At 43.5% G+C, this 16,225-nt stretch overlaps 1 protein-coding gene and 1 long non-coding RNA gene across 3 annotated transcripts in view; both read right to left on the bottom strand.

The window, feature by feature from the left end:
* Positions 1-16,225, bottom strand: part of ZDHHC8 (zinc finger DHHC-type palmitoyltransferase 8) — an 88,502-nt gene that overhangs the window by 34,910 nt on the left and 37,367 nt on the right. The gene's annotated exons all lie outside the window — the stretch shown is intronic.
* LOC122165620 lies at positions 5,493-13,076 on the bottom strand. Its single transcript, XR_006170568.1, has 3 exons — positions 9,584-13,076; positions 9,469-9,496; positions 5,493-8,949 (listed from the first exon to the last, which is right to left on the bottom strand). It is a non-coding gene; the product is annotated as an uncharacterized LOC122165620 (long non-coding RNA).

Below are 16,225 nucleotides of genomic sequence, written 5' to 3' on the forward strand. Positions count from 1 at the left end.
GCTGATAAATTCTGTTCAGAAACCAGTAAGTGCGTCAAGGAAGGTTTTGGGCTCGTGGATATCAAAAAGACATCCTCACATAATTCACATAACTTTTGCTTTGAACTTTTCTCCTTCAGTGGAGCTGTCTAGTAGCTCCAGAAGACTCTGCACACTATTGATGGATAAGAAACATTCCCCATGTATAAAGAATGTACATGCTACCCAACAGGAATCTTTTAAAGCGAGCTGAGGGTGAAGCCCCTGTGGGGCATAAGTGGCAGTGATGGTAAATCAGGGGAGGAGCACTGCAGCCGTGGAAAGAATTGAGCTGGACACTGAAGAAGGTGTTTGGGACACATGTCAAGGCCAGATCACAAAAGTCAATTGTTGCTGTTATCTACTTAATCATCTCTTGTGTGGAAAAGGCAGTGAGGGAATTATTTTCAGCCAACACGACTGCCTAAGCCAATGTGACTGTCTATGCCAGTGCCCAAGGCAAATAATACTCTAAACAACAAGGCATTTGAACTTTGCTACAGATACTAAATTTGCAAAGACAGCTGTGTACTTACAGTTTCTTCCTGCAATCTCTATTCAATACCTTATATTTACATAAATGCAGAACCCTGTCCAGTCCCACCCCTCCCAGGTCTGCAAGCACAGGGAGGAGGGAAGAAGTGTCACGTTTACATTGCAATCCTTGAGACATACAAGGCTGCTTCCCTGGGAGCTGCCACACCGTGTGTTTGAAAGGTGACATACAACCATGGCAGCACAGTGCACCAGAAGCACTTGTGCATTTTACTCTTGAGTTCCTGTAATCTTTTCTCAAGAGTATCAACCATAGAACAGTTTCACTGCAGAAGTATCTTTAGCAGAAGATCATAATGACAGAAGCAACCCCTGTAAAATGGATATTAAAGCCAACTGCAAGCCAAGACAGCAACCTGAAACTGTTTTCAAGGGAATTCAGCCTGACAAACCAGCACCAGCATCAAGCTGTGCCATGCAATGGTTCTTGATGTTTTAGCAGACACATTATTCAGAGTGTAGATTGACTGATAATTGCTTGCCCCTTCTACTGACTGTGAAAAGCTGATAAAATGCAACTTTGGCTAAAAAGAGCACACACAGATCTTTACCTCTGAGATGAAGATACCAGTAAAACTATTCCAACTCACAAACAAATCTTAATCTAAAGAAATACTGCCTTGAGGGTACACTTATCTTCCCCCATATACTGTAAAGTTCCATCATTTGTCTTTAGCAGCGGTGACCTTAAAGTATATAAAATTCATAGCTTACAGGATAGACTGTAGAGAGAGGAGATCATACCTGAAGTTTCAATATAATTAATAATCCCTCAAACAGCAGGTTCTGGAAGTTCACATACCCTACCCTGCCAAGCAGAATGATCAGTTCTTACATCCAGACCAAACTGCCATACAAACACTGCCAGCACTCCCTTCAACAAAGATGAATAAAAATAGTTGTTTGCTGATATTTTTCTTCCCTACAAATCCTCCTACCTATGATCACATTTCTGCATCATGGCAGAGAATACTGGGATGCTCACCCAGTCACAGCTGTAGACGGTCTGAATCGATTGTCATCCTTTGGGGAAAAAAAAACAACTGTAATTTTTCTTACATGATTCAGTGCAAAGCACATCCTCTTGCAGTCACCGTGTTCAGAAAGATGAGTACACGTCTTTAACTTGATCTGGATCAACTGCCATCTCCTTTTATAAACTAACTTGCATACAGCCAGCCTGGACTAAAATAAATGACATCTAAGAGAACCACAGACTATTAACAGATTGGATCCAGCACCTGAAAACTCAGGTATCCGACACACTGTTGAAACAGTCAGCATTGGAAACATGTAAGAAATAAAGGAAGTGATCCCTAACTGCAGATCTTACACCAGGTGCCTCTTGCTTCCCCTTCAGCAGGCGCATGGCCCATCCATTGACAAGTGTGTTTTCCTACTCCGGTTTCTTGGGAGTCTCTATTGGCAGTGCATCAAGCCAAATGTTCCTTTTTGCTATCAACATAGCCAGGGGGCTCAGAGATGCTAGCCAGCCCTTGTTCAACTGGTGTTACTGTTTTACAACATGTCATGCTTGGTGATATTGAAAGGAAAAGACAATAAAAATTAATCTTGTGATTAAACACAACACTTTGGATCGCTGGCTGCTGCTGCTGGCACCACGCCACTGCCTCTGAGGACAGAACAGAACCTGTCTGCTGTCTACAACAAAAGAATTTTTATACAATGAGGGTCTCTTGCTACGATTGATCAAAATGGGCAGCTTGGCAAGAAGACCTGGAAACCATCAGTTACAGCTTCGTTATACCCCAGCTTAAAGCTGATGCAGTCCTGCTCCATACTGAGATGACTGTCCAGAATTTCTGCTCACACAGTGTTCACGTGCCATGTAATATACTGCTACTTTCACAGCACATAGAATTTACAGCAAATTTAGAAGAGTTAGAAAATTCGATTTCAAGATATTTGTATGTGTCAATCTTCAGAGCTTGCTAAGCACCTGCTCCCACAAAAGCAGGCTTTGTGCCATTGAAAGATTTGCACTGGCCCTTTGGAAAGGGATTAATTGCTTTTCCACTATGAATATTTGCATAGGAGACTGTATTAGTTATCTGGTTAGTCTCTGGTACCTGCACTCCAGCATAAAGTCTAGTTTCTGTGATCAGCTACACAATGTCCATTTTTATAAATGTTGAATGTTAAAGTTTCAGTTAAACTCTGCTTAGAGTCCCTGTTTCTCTTAGGGAAATTCAGATACAGAAATCTACTCAGCTAAAACAAGACACTCATAAGCATGGTCAAATCAAAATGCATTTCTAAACAATCTTTTATCATCGTGTGCATAGCTTGTTAAAGGAAATGGCAGAAACTCTGTACCTTAAGCAGGAGGATCTGCTTTTTATGTTGTCTGCAAATGGATCCTGCCACTCTTTCCATACATTCTTTAGTTCAACCACAAAGTATCATCACTTTAGATATAAAGTATATTCATAGAACCTTCATAGCATAAGCGCTGACTGGTCCTCCCTGCTCCCAAATGCTACCACCTGTGGCAGATCATGTGAATGACCAACGTCACAACCATCACCAGCAAAACCACCAATGAGATCTGCACACAACGACATTTAGTGAAGAAATGCAAATCCAAAGATTCTAATGCTCTGATCCCTTATTTTGGTTTGGTTGCTGATGGCCTACTCGTCAAATGTGGGAGCAGTGGATCAGTGTGATGAACTATGCTTCTTATAAAATAGCTTTTAGAAAGAAACAGCTCTGTGTTGTATTTGGCTGCCTCCTAACAAGTGTGATGGCAAAGCTGCTAAAGATACCACAGCTTCCCAAAGCACACTGTATGAAAACCTCTCCAACTGTATGTGTGTTATTACTTCCAGCCATTCCTAAACTGCATCAAAGGATGCACATCTGGGGATGTCTCAGTGAGAGTGTTGCAAAGACAAATATTTTGATCAGAAGAAGTCTTTGTCCAAACCTCTGATGACAGATAGCAAAACAGCAGCCTCTGAAATCAACAACTCAGGGTAAAAAATGGTTGCAGCAGACAAACACAAAAGTGGTTCTGAGACATAAATCACATAATCTGAACAGAGAGTGACACGCGTGTTTGTGCACTTTCCCGATGAAGTCATTGTACGAAGCTGTTCTTCAGCTCCCCAGGCAGGCAAAAATGCGCACGGATAGAAAGGGTGTGAGCTCTACCTAATGTGATGAAGCTACAGAAGTGATGAATAACCCTCGTGTTGATGCAGTCAGTGAGGAGATGCTGTCAGACCATAAGCACAGCCAGGAGATTTGCCAGTGTTCAAAGACGTTGCATTCTCTACCTTCCGCTTCCTGCCTCAGGCTCCTGGCACACACACCTCCTCCAAAGCCATCTTTCATTGCAGCCCGGAAAGCACATTTTTCTCTTCCTTCTCCTATTCACCTTAAAAGTCCTCCAGATTTCCAGGGATGTTTTTCAGCTCCATCTCTCCCTTATCAGAGAGGCTAGCTTTGTGCACATCCATTTATTAACATACAGGTTAATGTGCTGGACTGTGATTATCACGTTCATCTGTCTTGGGAAATTCTTTGCAGCTGCAGTGGCTGATTGCAGCCATCATACACTTGGGCTTCATCTTTTTTGCATGTTTGCTTCCTGTTGTGGATATAGACAACAAAATACTGCACATGCATGGTTTATATGGATCAGCAGATTGGCATTAGATTAACTTCTGTTTTTACAGATTAGTTCCACGAGCTCAGATTTCATCTCTGTTCTGCAACACCTCCAAAAGATCTGCAGTTAAAGTTCTGGGAGAAAAATCAGCAACTTACAGAATCATAGAATCATGAATTTCTCAAATACGTCATAACAGATGAACAAAAAAATGAAGGTAGAAGTGAGATGCACTGAAGCCATGACAAATGCAAACAATAAAACCACAAAGAAGCATCAGGAAAGCTACTCCAGCCATGCCCTGCAATGGCTGCAGAGCTATGACTTTGGTAAGTGGTACAGCAAGTTCACATTGATATTTTTACTAATGTAAGCAATTCTGCTTGGGCCAGCAAGCCTGCGCACGTTAGCAACCTGCCAGGGGTGTTTTCAGCTAAGAGATCATGGTCTAATCTTTTGCACACAGGCAAGAGAGTAATTGGATCATTGTTCATATTGTTCACAGGATAAGAGCTCTTCTGATTCAACCCTGATGCTTGAACTGCACCATCTCTCAGGAGACAAGAGGAAAGACACAAGGATTATAGTGTGGGTAAAGGGCCTTCAAAACTACAATAGAGAGAAAGGATTTTTTCAAGTTAAGCAACTAAGGTCATTTCTGCTGAAAAAAATCCACTCCTGCTAAAGGCTAACATTACACATGTAGAAAACACAAACCTGAACAGGATCTCCTGTGACACAGAAAGGCAGAAACCCTTCAGTTCTCAAGCAAAGCCAGCTTTGGTCCTGCTCTGGTGAGGGGTGGAGACCGAGCAACCCCATTTTTATCTCCAATGTTTGCTCTCCTGTAATTCATCAGTACCTCTGCACTGTGTTCACATCACTTTGCAAATGCTCCACAGCACGGATTGGTCTTTAGGACAGTGGAGAAAACTCAAGTGGAAACTGCCTAGATATGCTTGACACCTCGTTTGCAGGCTGCTTGTCATGTTGGTATTAACAGTGCAATGGCAGATCTACCGTGGAACAAATTCCTTATAAATATGGATTCATCAAACTGAAATGTCTAGGTAATAAAGATGGCTGAGAGACACAAACCCACAAGCAGAATCATGTTTCAGATACTGCAAAAATCAGCCGCTCTGATAGAATATAACATCTTCATAAATCTCCAACACGAGAAATAAGCATTTAAATAATACTGCAGAGGACAAAAGAAGCGTTAGAAGACGCAAATGAATGAGAATCACAGACACATCAACACTGCATTTTATTACTGCACTACATTTTCAGGTTGCATAAATAATTGTACACATACTCTGTGGCTGCACTAAGCCACTGTGACAACTATGACCTTATTGTGGCAACAAAATGACAAGAAATCCCTGGAGACCTAGCAATATTTTGACACCACAATCCTGCAGCTATCTCCACAAGCAATTAAATGAAAATGCTGCCCTGCCTCCTGCTACATCCCAGAGCTGCAGCAGGCAGTTCATCCTGCCTAAGGAAACACTGAACATGTATAACCAGTGGCTGACAGCTGCCAATCAGCCCCAGCTTAGTCCGTGCAGCTTCCTGAAGCGGTCCAGATAGACTTGCAAGAAAAATGCTAACCTGTATTCCTCCAAAGATGTTAAAAAAATCGTTCCACATGGGTTAATTTTCCTGAAATGGATTCTTATATTCCTTCATGAGGGAAGACAAAATAACAAGTAGAGCTGCGGAAGACGCCAGATTGCTTTCTATGCCAGCCCTTCTTGTAACCCCAGCACGTGCACAGAAACTGGGACATGCTGCACTGAGCCTGGCAGCAGCCACCAGGAACATCCCAGAGGGGAAACATGCAGGTGAGGCTGACCAGCCTGCTGCTCACAGGGACTTCCTTGGCTGGCAGCATGGGGAGGCTCCCAGCCCACTAAAATGAGCTGGTGATGCCATATAAAAAAGCCCTGGGAAGAGAACAAGAAGAATGCAGGCGTTTCCCAGGGAGTAAAGGAAAAAGAGTCGTTAAAACAGACAACCTTGGATTAAGTGTATAAAGGAATAATAAGTGAAATCAGGAGTGACGTAGAAGAGAGCAGCAAAGAAGCAGCATACAGGACAGAAAGAAGAACAGAGGAACGCAAGAGTAAAAGAGGCTGCAGAAAGAACTGCCAGAAAACAGTGTTTCTGTTTTTCATGGTGCTACAGTAGTGCCATAGTAAAGACAGTGGGAGTATTTTTGATCCAGGAGCAGCTTCACTTGAGGCCCACTTTCCTGCTTCTGCCTCTGCCTACCAAGGGCCATGCAAAAGGTGACAGCTACAGCTACGTTTGGTCCTTCCTATGGAAGTGCAACCCCTGCTTTGTGACAGCCACTTCCCCAGGATGCTCAAACAAGTACTGTGGCAACCAAAGGATGCACCATGCTGGAATGGAACGTGCGGGAACTGATCTTAACTCCTTACTCAGGGTTACTCTTCTCATCACACTTGTCTACTGCAAGCAAAACTACTTTCTGAAAGTCTTAAATCATGTGGTCATCAAAAAAAGCAGCGCCTCAAACTTCTGCCTGGAGGCCTATGCTATAGCATTTGTAGGCTCAATCAGAAGGTAAAGTTTGCTGATTGTCAGACAGCCATTTAAATTTCATTTGCTCATCTGTACCAGAAGCATCCAACGCTAACACATTTTTAGCAAACAGCAATCATTTGCTTTGCTTTACAAAGGTCATCAGACATCAGTTTAAATCTCCCACTGCTGCCCATTTGCCAAATTCTGCTTTCAGAAGACTCATTTCAAAATGTGTTCAGCTTTATTTCTTATAATGAGCAGTCAGGAGCCTTGTTTTACTCTAGAAAAGTGTACTAAAAAGGTATATGCTTTTCTAAGAACATCAAGCTGTTTTCCTTTACTACATCAAGGTAACAACTTGTTCTTATCTTGCAGCAGGAGTTGCGATGTAACAGCAAGCGATACCTTGTCTAATTCAACAAGGGCAGAGGTATGTGGATTGTGAGTCTCACTGATACATGGACATTTCCAACTTTCAAAGGGGAAAATGTGATTTAAGTACTGCCAAATTGCTCAATTACAGATATTTTTTGCATGTCTGACCTAAGAGGACTGACTGCTGAAATGCAGACTTAACCAAACCACCACAATCTCCTCTACAAGCCATCCATCCAGAGTAGAAGGACAAGAGGAGATCTGGATTTATGAGTCATGACACAAGATTATAGATCTTTGGTCTCGTTTTATGATTTGGAAAACATTCAAGCAGGGAGTTTCTCAGACAAAGTAGCTATTGGTACTTTAATCATGTGTTCCAGTGTAATGGAGCAGAAGCAACAATTGTTTCCCTGCCTTAATATATGCTTATCTTTTTTGTTTGGTGCCAGCAGCTGCAGCAACAAAGCATGTAGCCAAATCTGCAAAATACTGAAAATGCAGCTGCTAACACTATAATGCAGAATAGCCCAGATGAAGCATGTTTTCCTTTTCACTTCAACACTACTAAAGTCTGTAGAGCTCCCAGCACAGCAGAAGGCACTGCAGGTGGCACAGAAGAGGATGGCTACTGACACTGACATACCAGGACTGCAGTTTGTACCAGTGACAGTGAGAGCAGAGGATGGTTTTTACTCATGTTGTCTGGACAGCTGTGCTCTGACGTTCAGTTTCTTATTCAGGATCAAACTGCCCCAAACTTGCTGCTTGACAATTCCAAAACAAAGAACCTGCCCTCTGTTTCATGCAAATTAACCAAAATTGTACCATTTTGGATGACTGTTCTGAACACGATTTTCAAACTTTGTCAAAAATTTTTCTGGTATTAAAAAAAACCAAAAAACTTCTTGTTCAATTAAATGCCAGTAACTTCGTAATTGTGATACTCATGTTGACGATGTTTTGGACCTAAATTTTGGAAGGGTGTTGTCACTGATATTTCTTCAGACCCAAACTTTTCATCATATATTAACCCAATTTTTTTTTAAATAGCTCTAGCTTGTTCAAAATGCCATTTTTTCAGTGATTGAGCTGTTCAAAAATCCTAACCAGGGATCCATTTTATGGGGAGCTGCATAAACATGGCTGCTAGGAAGAGTCTAATACAGAGAGCAACATATTGGTTTCAGTTCTGTTTGGAGAAGAACCTGGCAGTGACCACTGAAACACACCAAACATGCTTCTGTGACCCCAAAAAAGATATGCAATGTGGTTGCATTAAAAATAAAATGAAATTTAACACTGAAATGCAAAAAGTGCAACTGTGATTTAAAAGTCAGGTTTTTTGCACAGAAGGGAGATGGCACCTGAGGCAGGGAGGAAGAAGAGTAGCTGAGGAGGAACAACAGGTCTGAGGAAAGAGGAGTGAAAAAAACCTGAGACAAAACCAGAGCCAAGGAGGCCAGCTCTGCATACCAGGGCACTGAAGTAACTAAGGAACCACAAATGCTGAAGGAAGGCTTCCAGTATTCAGCAACTCCACATGGAGGGCTCTTCAAATTGTATTCTGCTTCAGTTGCATCTTCACAACTTTCCTTCACAACTATTCACTGCTTTCAGGGTCCAGCAGAAATCCAGCATGGAGCCAAAAACAGATGGGAGAATGTTTAACAGCGAGCAGATTGACTCAGGGCCAGGAGAAAGCCCAAAGGCAGCGGTGATCCAGAGATGAGGCACACAAGGCTACAGGTTGAAAGTGCTCAGAGAACCGTGCTTCAGGTGGCTGCTTCAACAGGCTCCTATGGATTCTGTAGGAAAAGATCAAATAATGGTTATACACAGTTTGCAGTGGATTTAAGAATGGTGAGGGAAGGAGGCAGCAGGGGAAGATTGGTTGTTTTATTTGCTCAACCATAAAATATTTCTCAGTTCCATCTACAGTTACAATCCTACCAAACACTTTGGTGTCACAGAAACATATATTTGAGATAGTATGGCTTCAATTTATCCAGTATGTGTAACAGTGGTAAGGAGTTGGACTTTGGACGTGTAATCATTTTGGTAGGTGAAATGAACTCCTCAGAACAGTGGGGCAAAGCAAAAATACACAATGAATTCTCCTTAGCCAAGGAGACAAAAGAGTAAGTCATTATATTCTGCATGTACAAAAGGTATTAAATTGAAAGAAAACAAAAAAGAAACACTTGAGCAGAATCCTTTGCATGAGAAATTAGTTGAGACTGACTTCAATTTCAGATTGAAACGATCCCTAGGAAAAACTTTTTGGAACGGATGTGGAATTTGTTATAACTAAATAAGCTGCTTACCTTCTTGCTGGATGCCAAGTTCTCATTCCTAGAAGAGAAGAGGAATACATCAGTGTTGTACAGTCAGATTGAGGGCAGGGTGCAGCTAGGAGAATTTGCCGAAATGGCCACTCACCCAACTCTGTTCCTCTCAGCTGAAGAAGGTCACCATCCCTGTGGCACTGGTGTCATTCAATCAGGAACTGGTGGTGGCTGCTGCAGTTGAAATTGGTTACAGCAAAGCAAATCTTCTTGCATGGCAGATGACTTGTATCCCCTGTCAGCTCCTCCACAAAAGAGTGCAACATTCCCCAGTAGCCAGGTTAGATTATCTGACTGAAAGCTTTTCTTGGCATATTTCTGTTGGCTTCTTAAAATATTGGTTCTGTAAACCAGAAAATTTTGGGTACATTTCACAGCAGTCTATAGCTTTCTCCCTCCAAAATTCTACTTCCATTAAAGTTTGCAGTCTTCTTGACTTCCCTTGCTGGCAAGGCAACACACCACTGCCTCTTCGTTGGATTCTTTTTTGCTTTTCTCATTACAAAAAAAAAAGTCTGGCTTTTCCAATCGGTTGCACCTGTGTGAGATTTTTCCCAGGCAGCAAAATCACTCCCAGGGAAATCCTTTTTTGTAACCACTCTGGATACTTCAGCAAAAAAAGTTTCAACTGCAGTAATAACTGTGAATCAAGAAATTGGTTTTGGTAATCTTACAGGATTGCTTACAAGTCAACTAAATGTCTAAAATTACTGATTAATGCTTATCAGAGTTAAACTGAATTGAGATTTCAGTTGATTATCCAAAGCCTTGGAGATTTCTTAACTATGCAGAATGTGTTTATTACAGCTATTGACACAAATCAGTTTATCTTGAGCTTATTTCACATAATTAAATCCTTCTAGGACAGATGCTGTGTTTGTCTGAAGGTCTGATGCACAGTTCTGGAAGATTCGTTTACCCCAATGCAGTTAAATGCAGCTCCAAGTCCAAGTTCCTCTATTTGTTGTGACAATGGATGTTTGTCCTTTCTCCATCATTTCTCTTTCTTGAAGAGCCTCTGCATGCATTCCCTACCTCTGCCAAGATTAAGGCATTATCTACCATAACTGACCTCAGTACAAACAAAATTCAAGGCAGCAGTTTAGGCATGATGAGATCGCCCTGCTAGCAGTGTTTTCAGGAGGGTAATGAAGCTGTTTGCTCCAGGATCCACCAAGGACTGCTGGAAGCTCAGAAGCTTTCCTGACTCTCAGCCACTGACACAGCATATCCAAATGTACTGGGGCTGTGTGAGCCTTTGGTGTAAGGCGAGCTTAAAGGAAAAGATGAGCTTAAATCTTTTTTTCTAAGGTACATCCTGCAACTCATCGTTTATTTTGAGTACTAACAATGAAGTTATGGAGAAGTAAATATGCATTTCCAAATCAGGGAGAAGAAAAAGGCTCCTCCTAAAAAAGCTGATTTCCTTGGTAATCAGCATTTCCCTATGAAAATTAAAGAACAGCTCTTGAATGAATGAACTCTTCCATCACGACTCCAGAAGTAACTGACCACAAATCTAGTTTAAAGTAGTGGTAGGCTGACTCCCAATGCTGGGATTTATATTTTAATGCCAAAAGATCTAAGTTTAAACCCACAAACTCTTTTGGGTCACCGCATAAGTGCTTTGCATTTTCAAAGATAAGACTAGGTCCAATGGCCTGTTCTGGCTTTAATAAATAACAGCACTAAAAATCTATGAATCACTCTCCCCTTTCTGAGTCAAAGCTTCCCAGAATCATCCCAAATCTCCCTCCTCCAGCCTTACTCCAATAGAAACCCCCCACAAAGTGAATTGAGGAAACTCAGCGCTTGATCACAAGAAGTTTTCCCTCCCACACAGCAAGTGTTTTTCCATTCTTAGAAAAATACTGCTTCCTTTCCCTGAATGGAGCACTGCTTTACACAGATACCCCTCCATGTGAACAGGCAGAGGCAGGAACTGTTGTTTCTGGGAAAGAGGGCAGCCTCCCAGTGTGGTGACAGAGCCTGACACAGCTGGAGGAGAGCATTACCTGGAGAAATCATCCATTGTGAATGGACAGTTAGTGACACACGTGCTGGAGCTGTGCAACATTCTGCAAGGTAATTCTGCAGACCATTTCCCTGGGAAGCACATTCTGCACAAGCACACACAGTCATCTCCTGGGAAACCTTGTTCTGCTTCATTTCTGATCGCATCTGAAATCCTTAAGTATGTGACCTAGCCTTAAAACAATGAGACAAATCAGGTGAAAACACAGAAAACGGTTACCAGAAACTTATCCATTTCAGCCTTTCTCTGGCAGAAGACTGGGCAGAAACAAAAACAAGCTTTAATAAGACTGAAGATGTCAGGGAAAATCATCTCCAAGAATGGGAGAGGAGCTGGAGTCATAAAGTCAAGCAGATGGCAGAGAATCAGAAAACCCTCTGTTGGGTTCCAACTCCTCAATCAACTTTATATTCTGATGCACATTAGAAAGAGACAGCACTGACACAATCTAGTTGCTCCCTTTATGAGCCAGAAACGATCTCTTACCCTTCTTCAACCTTCCATGATAATCACCCAAGGGGTCCATCACACAAAAAGCAGGATGCCAGCCCCTGTGGACTGCACAAGACGGGTTTTCCCCACCACTTCTCTGCTCCAAAAGCCAGCCCATAGCCCATTATAGCTCAGTACCAAGTCCTTCCAGGGATTGTGGTGGATTTGCAAGGCAAATACTGCGGTGACTCTGAAATCACCTGCAGTTCTTTGGTGAATTTCAATTCTTGGGAAAGATTTTCGTGTGACGTCTGAGAAGGCATGAGGCCCTCGTGTGCCTCCAGGTCATTGAGCTAAAGATCTGTCTTGTCATTTGGGCATCGCTCCAGAGAGACGTAACTGAAAAATCAAGCCAGGAGACCAAGGTTGTCTTTTGACAGCAGAAAAGAAATGCAAACTTCAGCATATGCTGCCAAGCAGATGTGAGCAGTGAAGATAAGGGAAACACCTACAGCATTCCAAATTAGGGTTTAAAGAGAAAGCTTAAACCAATTTCCAATTAAGTCACCAGACGCAGTGAATTAACGCTGGCTCTGACACTGCGACTAAAGGTATGTATGCAAAATCAGCTGGGAAGAGAAGCAGGGTTACTCAGGTTAGCACCAGTTGGATTACTTCTGCAATCTACAATTAATCTTCAGGCAACACGAACGGTGCCAAAACTCCACGTGGCCAGTTAGAACTGGGGAAAGAAGCCAACAAGGGAGGACAGCTGTCCAAAGGGAGCACAAAAGCGGATTCCAGCAGCTTTGCTTGCGGGCTCTGTTCACGCTGCTCAGCTCTGCACAATGCAGCCTGGCAGCCGTTGCCTGACTGAATTAGCAGCGTGTCCCTAATGAGCCTGCCTGACAGTTCAGTATGCTGCCATTAGCCAAGCAGTCAATGAGACCTCGTAGGCCTGCCCCACTGCGTGCTCAAGTGACGCATTTGTCCCTCTCATGGCTATTTCCTTACAGACGGATTAGTGATCCATCACAGAAGCTTGTGATTTTCTTTCTGCGAATATTTCCAGAGGAACTACAGCTGTAAGCTGAGGGGTAGGGAAGGGACAAGTTCCCAAATCCCCTAGATTTGCCACAAGTAATTCTCATTACTTCTGTCTGAAGAACTGTGCTGAAAAGGGCATAGGAGGGGAGTACTGCAGAATTCTGTAGCCTACCTCCGAGCACCTCTTTCCTCATTAGTGGGTGTTTGAGTGCTCTTGAAAACACTTTCATGAAAACCAAACAATCAGAGTAAATGCCATTCCAAAATCTACTCTTCCGAATCTCTCTAAATGTGTAACTAAAAGTGTGCAACACTTGGGAAGCATGGGAAAAGCATGGGAAGCTTTCTTCTGACTTGTTTAGCTCCTTCCTGTTTTGCACATAGCAAAGCCTGCTTTAATTATTGTCCATTTCACTAACTCTTGCAAAGTGTGCACCTCAGCCCAGTGTTGGTAATCACAGTGCACACAAAGCAATGCACTATCTGCACTTACAGCCAAATTTGCAGCTCTGCTGTCCAGTTTAGTGAGTTTAGCATTTCTATGAATTAGCACAATTAAGCTCTGGAGAATATCCAGACTTCAGGACGCAATTCCCACGCAGCCTTTGGAGAAAGACTTTCAGCATCTTTCCTCCAGGACACAAAAGAGTTATAGTGACACAGTACAGGATTTTTTCCCCTTCAACCTGATACAGCTTAAAATGGAACACTGCTATTGACTGACAGAAACCACCCCTTCCTTGGGGCATTTTATGCATAATGTTTTGGAATGTATCCAGCTCCATAATGTAAGAAAGTATCCAGACATAAAGCTAGGAAAAGAGTATGAGGAGCCCCAGACAAAAGTGAATAGCACCTTACACTTGTTTTTTAAAATTCATCCCATTCACCACCACATGGCTGGACAACCTCTTACTTCCCAAGCCACAGATTTCCCCAGTCCCGCTGCAGCTCCCATTCAAGGCCAATGACTCAACACCTCAACAGGGAAAACAGTCCAGGCTGAAATTCATACCCAACAGGATGGGAGAATGCTGAGCTCGTTGTGAGGAGGAAGGAAGGCAAACCCACTAGCAGACAGAAAGGAAACACATTTCAATAAGGCTCTTTTGTGTTTAGAAAAGGGAAAGCAGGCAGCAAAACACATTCTCCCCTCTACACAGTTGTGTTTATGTAGACTTCTTGCTTAGAAAATATCTTTACTTTCTGTAAAAGACTATACAAAGAAAGAAAAAATACAGAACTGCTTAAGAAAATAAACCTCCCAAATGAGGAAAATAACTCAGATCTGTCCTGGAAGAGATCTAAATATTTGCACCTTTCAAGCAAACAGGAAAAGTCCAACAAACAATATACAGGCTAATTTTTACAGCGCATCCCTTGAGCAATGACTGCATATCAGACTGCGTGAGTGGCTGGACACAGATTTGGGGCACTGCTTGGCTGCAGACCCTCTTTGCTCTTCTGTACCCAGCACATAAGAACGGTCATCCCAGAGCTCTATCTAGCTGCCTCTGAGACTCCGTCAGCTCACAAGACCCCTTCATTATGTAGCTGTACAGATTGCAAAGGAGAACTCATCAGAGAGTAAGAAGGTGCCTCTGGAGAGGATACAGAGGGAAGCTCCCCAAGACAGGGCCCTCAGCATGCTGCACAAACACAAGACTTAGTCTTCGTTGCGTCTGTCTGCCCCATATTTTAACACCGTTCCAGCAAGCTGGCCCAGAGCCCCGGAGCTGTATGTGGTGCCAGCAGTGCCTCTCGGAAGCAGCGCTGCGGGCTGTGGGCCGCCCGTCCACACGGTGCAGAGCAGCACTGCTGTGCTGATGTCCCTGCATGCACGCGCCTGGAGAGTATTTCAGAATTGCAGCACCTCCTGCAGCTGCGCCTGTCCATCTGTTTCCTGCTTTTGATGAAAACTCAGCAGCCTGGCTGCACAGGATTTGAGCCTGAACAGGATTTTTTTTTTTCCCTTTCCGCCCCACTCTATAAGAAATTGGGCGTTAAAGCACAGCTATCGAGCAAGATCACAGAAGACAAAGTATTACGGGTTATCAGATTAGCTCCCTTCCGTCTGACAGCTCCAGGAATAGGAGCATGACACAGCCACCACCAAATAAAAGCTGTGGTATTTCTGTGCTTCCATTCACAGGTTTCAGGCAAGGAGGCTGTGCACGAGCACGAAGCAGCCCGCAGCGGGCCGTGCCGCAGAGCCCCTCTGAGCACACTGCAAATGCAGCTCAGCCACCATTCCTGCCACCACACACAATGCACGCTTCAGAAAAGTGCCAAACAAAAGGAGATTTGTGAGATAATGCAGTGGAGCAGGGCTGAATACTTAACATTTTGAGAAAGGCAAGGGCCAGCGAGCGGAGCCGAGGCACACGCTGAACAAAACCTTTCAGGACAGCCTGAAGCTGCCCACGTTACCAGCTACAGGCCTCCACCGCAAGCGTGAACTGAGGCTCGATTGTGCAGTGCAGATCAGAGGCTTTTGCCAGAGTCTAGCAAACTGAAAAGCTTTCTAAGTTCACAGCAGCACGGGTGTTCACTCCTGTGACCTCCTCACCCTCCCCTGGAATAAGGACCTTCAGGAAGAAAAGTGGCAGCCTGAAAATGCAATGAAGAGTGGGACCAGCACTTCTCCGAGAGCAAAAAAGTTCCTGATACCACCTGGTGCCCCCATGTTTTCTGGAGGATGGTTTTGGCTTTCCATCGCAGCTGGATAGTTTTCTGGCTACAAAAGGTGATAACGTATTTAGCCTCACTACAACCATTATTTTACATTAGAGTCATCCCCTTATCAATTAACCCTAAATCATACTATTGCTTGAGCTCAGAGAAGCAAATTCTCTTCCCAGCCATGCTCCGAACATCTGGCTTTGGAGCGGGACATCTGCCAGCACCCAAACTACGCTGATGACGAAGGAGCAGAGCAAGGATCCCACCTGGAACCTGCACTGCTGCTCCACGCAGTGTGTGGCCACACCTCCTTCCAGCCTGATGCTGCAGACTCAGCCCGGCGCCAGCCCTGTGTTTCTGCCATCCTTGGGCAATATATCACTGATTTTGAAGCACTCTCGACTGCAGTCACAGAAAGCAGGGAAAATATTTGGCCCAGCATCCTCTCATCCATTGCTTATTGCAATGCTGCTCTCCAGGCAACTACAGGCAGAGACAGAATGTAGGGCTAGATGGACCCAATACAGCCGATGTAACAGT

Source organism: Centrocercus urophasianus, unplaced genomic scaffold (assembly GCF_019232065.1).
Source record: "Centrocercus urophasianus isolate 14NV4802_14NV808 unplaced genomic scaffold, USGS_Curo_1.0 seq_30, whole genome shotgun sequence".
NCBI classification, from domain to species: domain Eukaryota; kingdom Metazoa; phylum Chordata; class Aves; order Galliformes; family Phasianidae; genus Centrocercus; species Centrocercus urophasianus.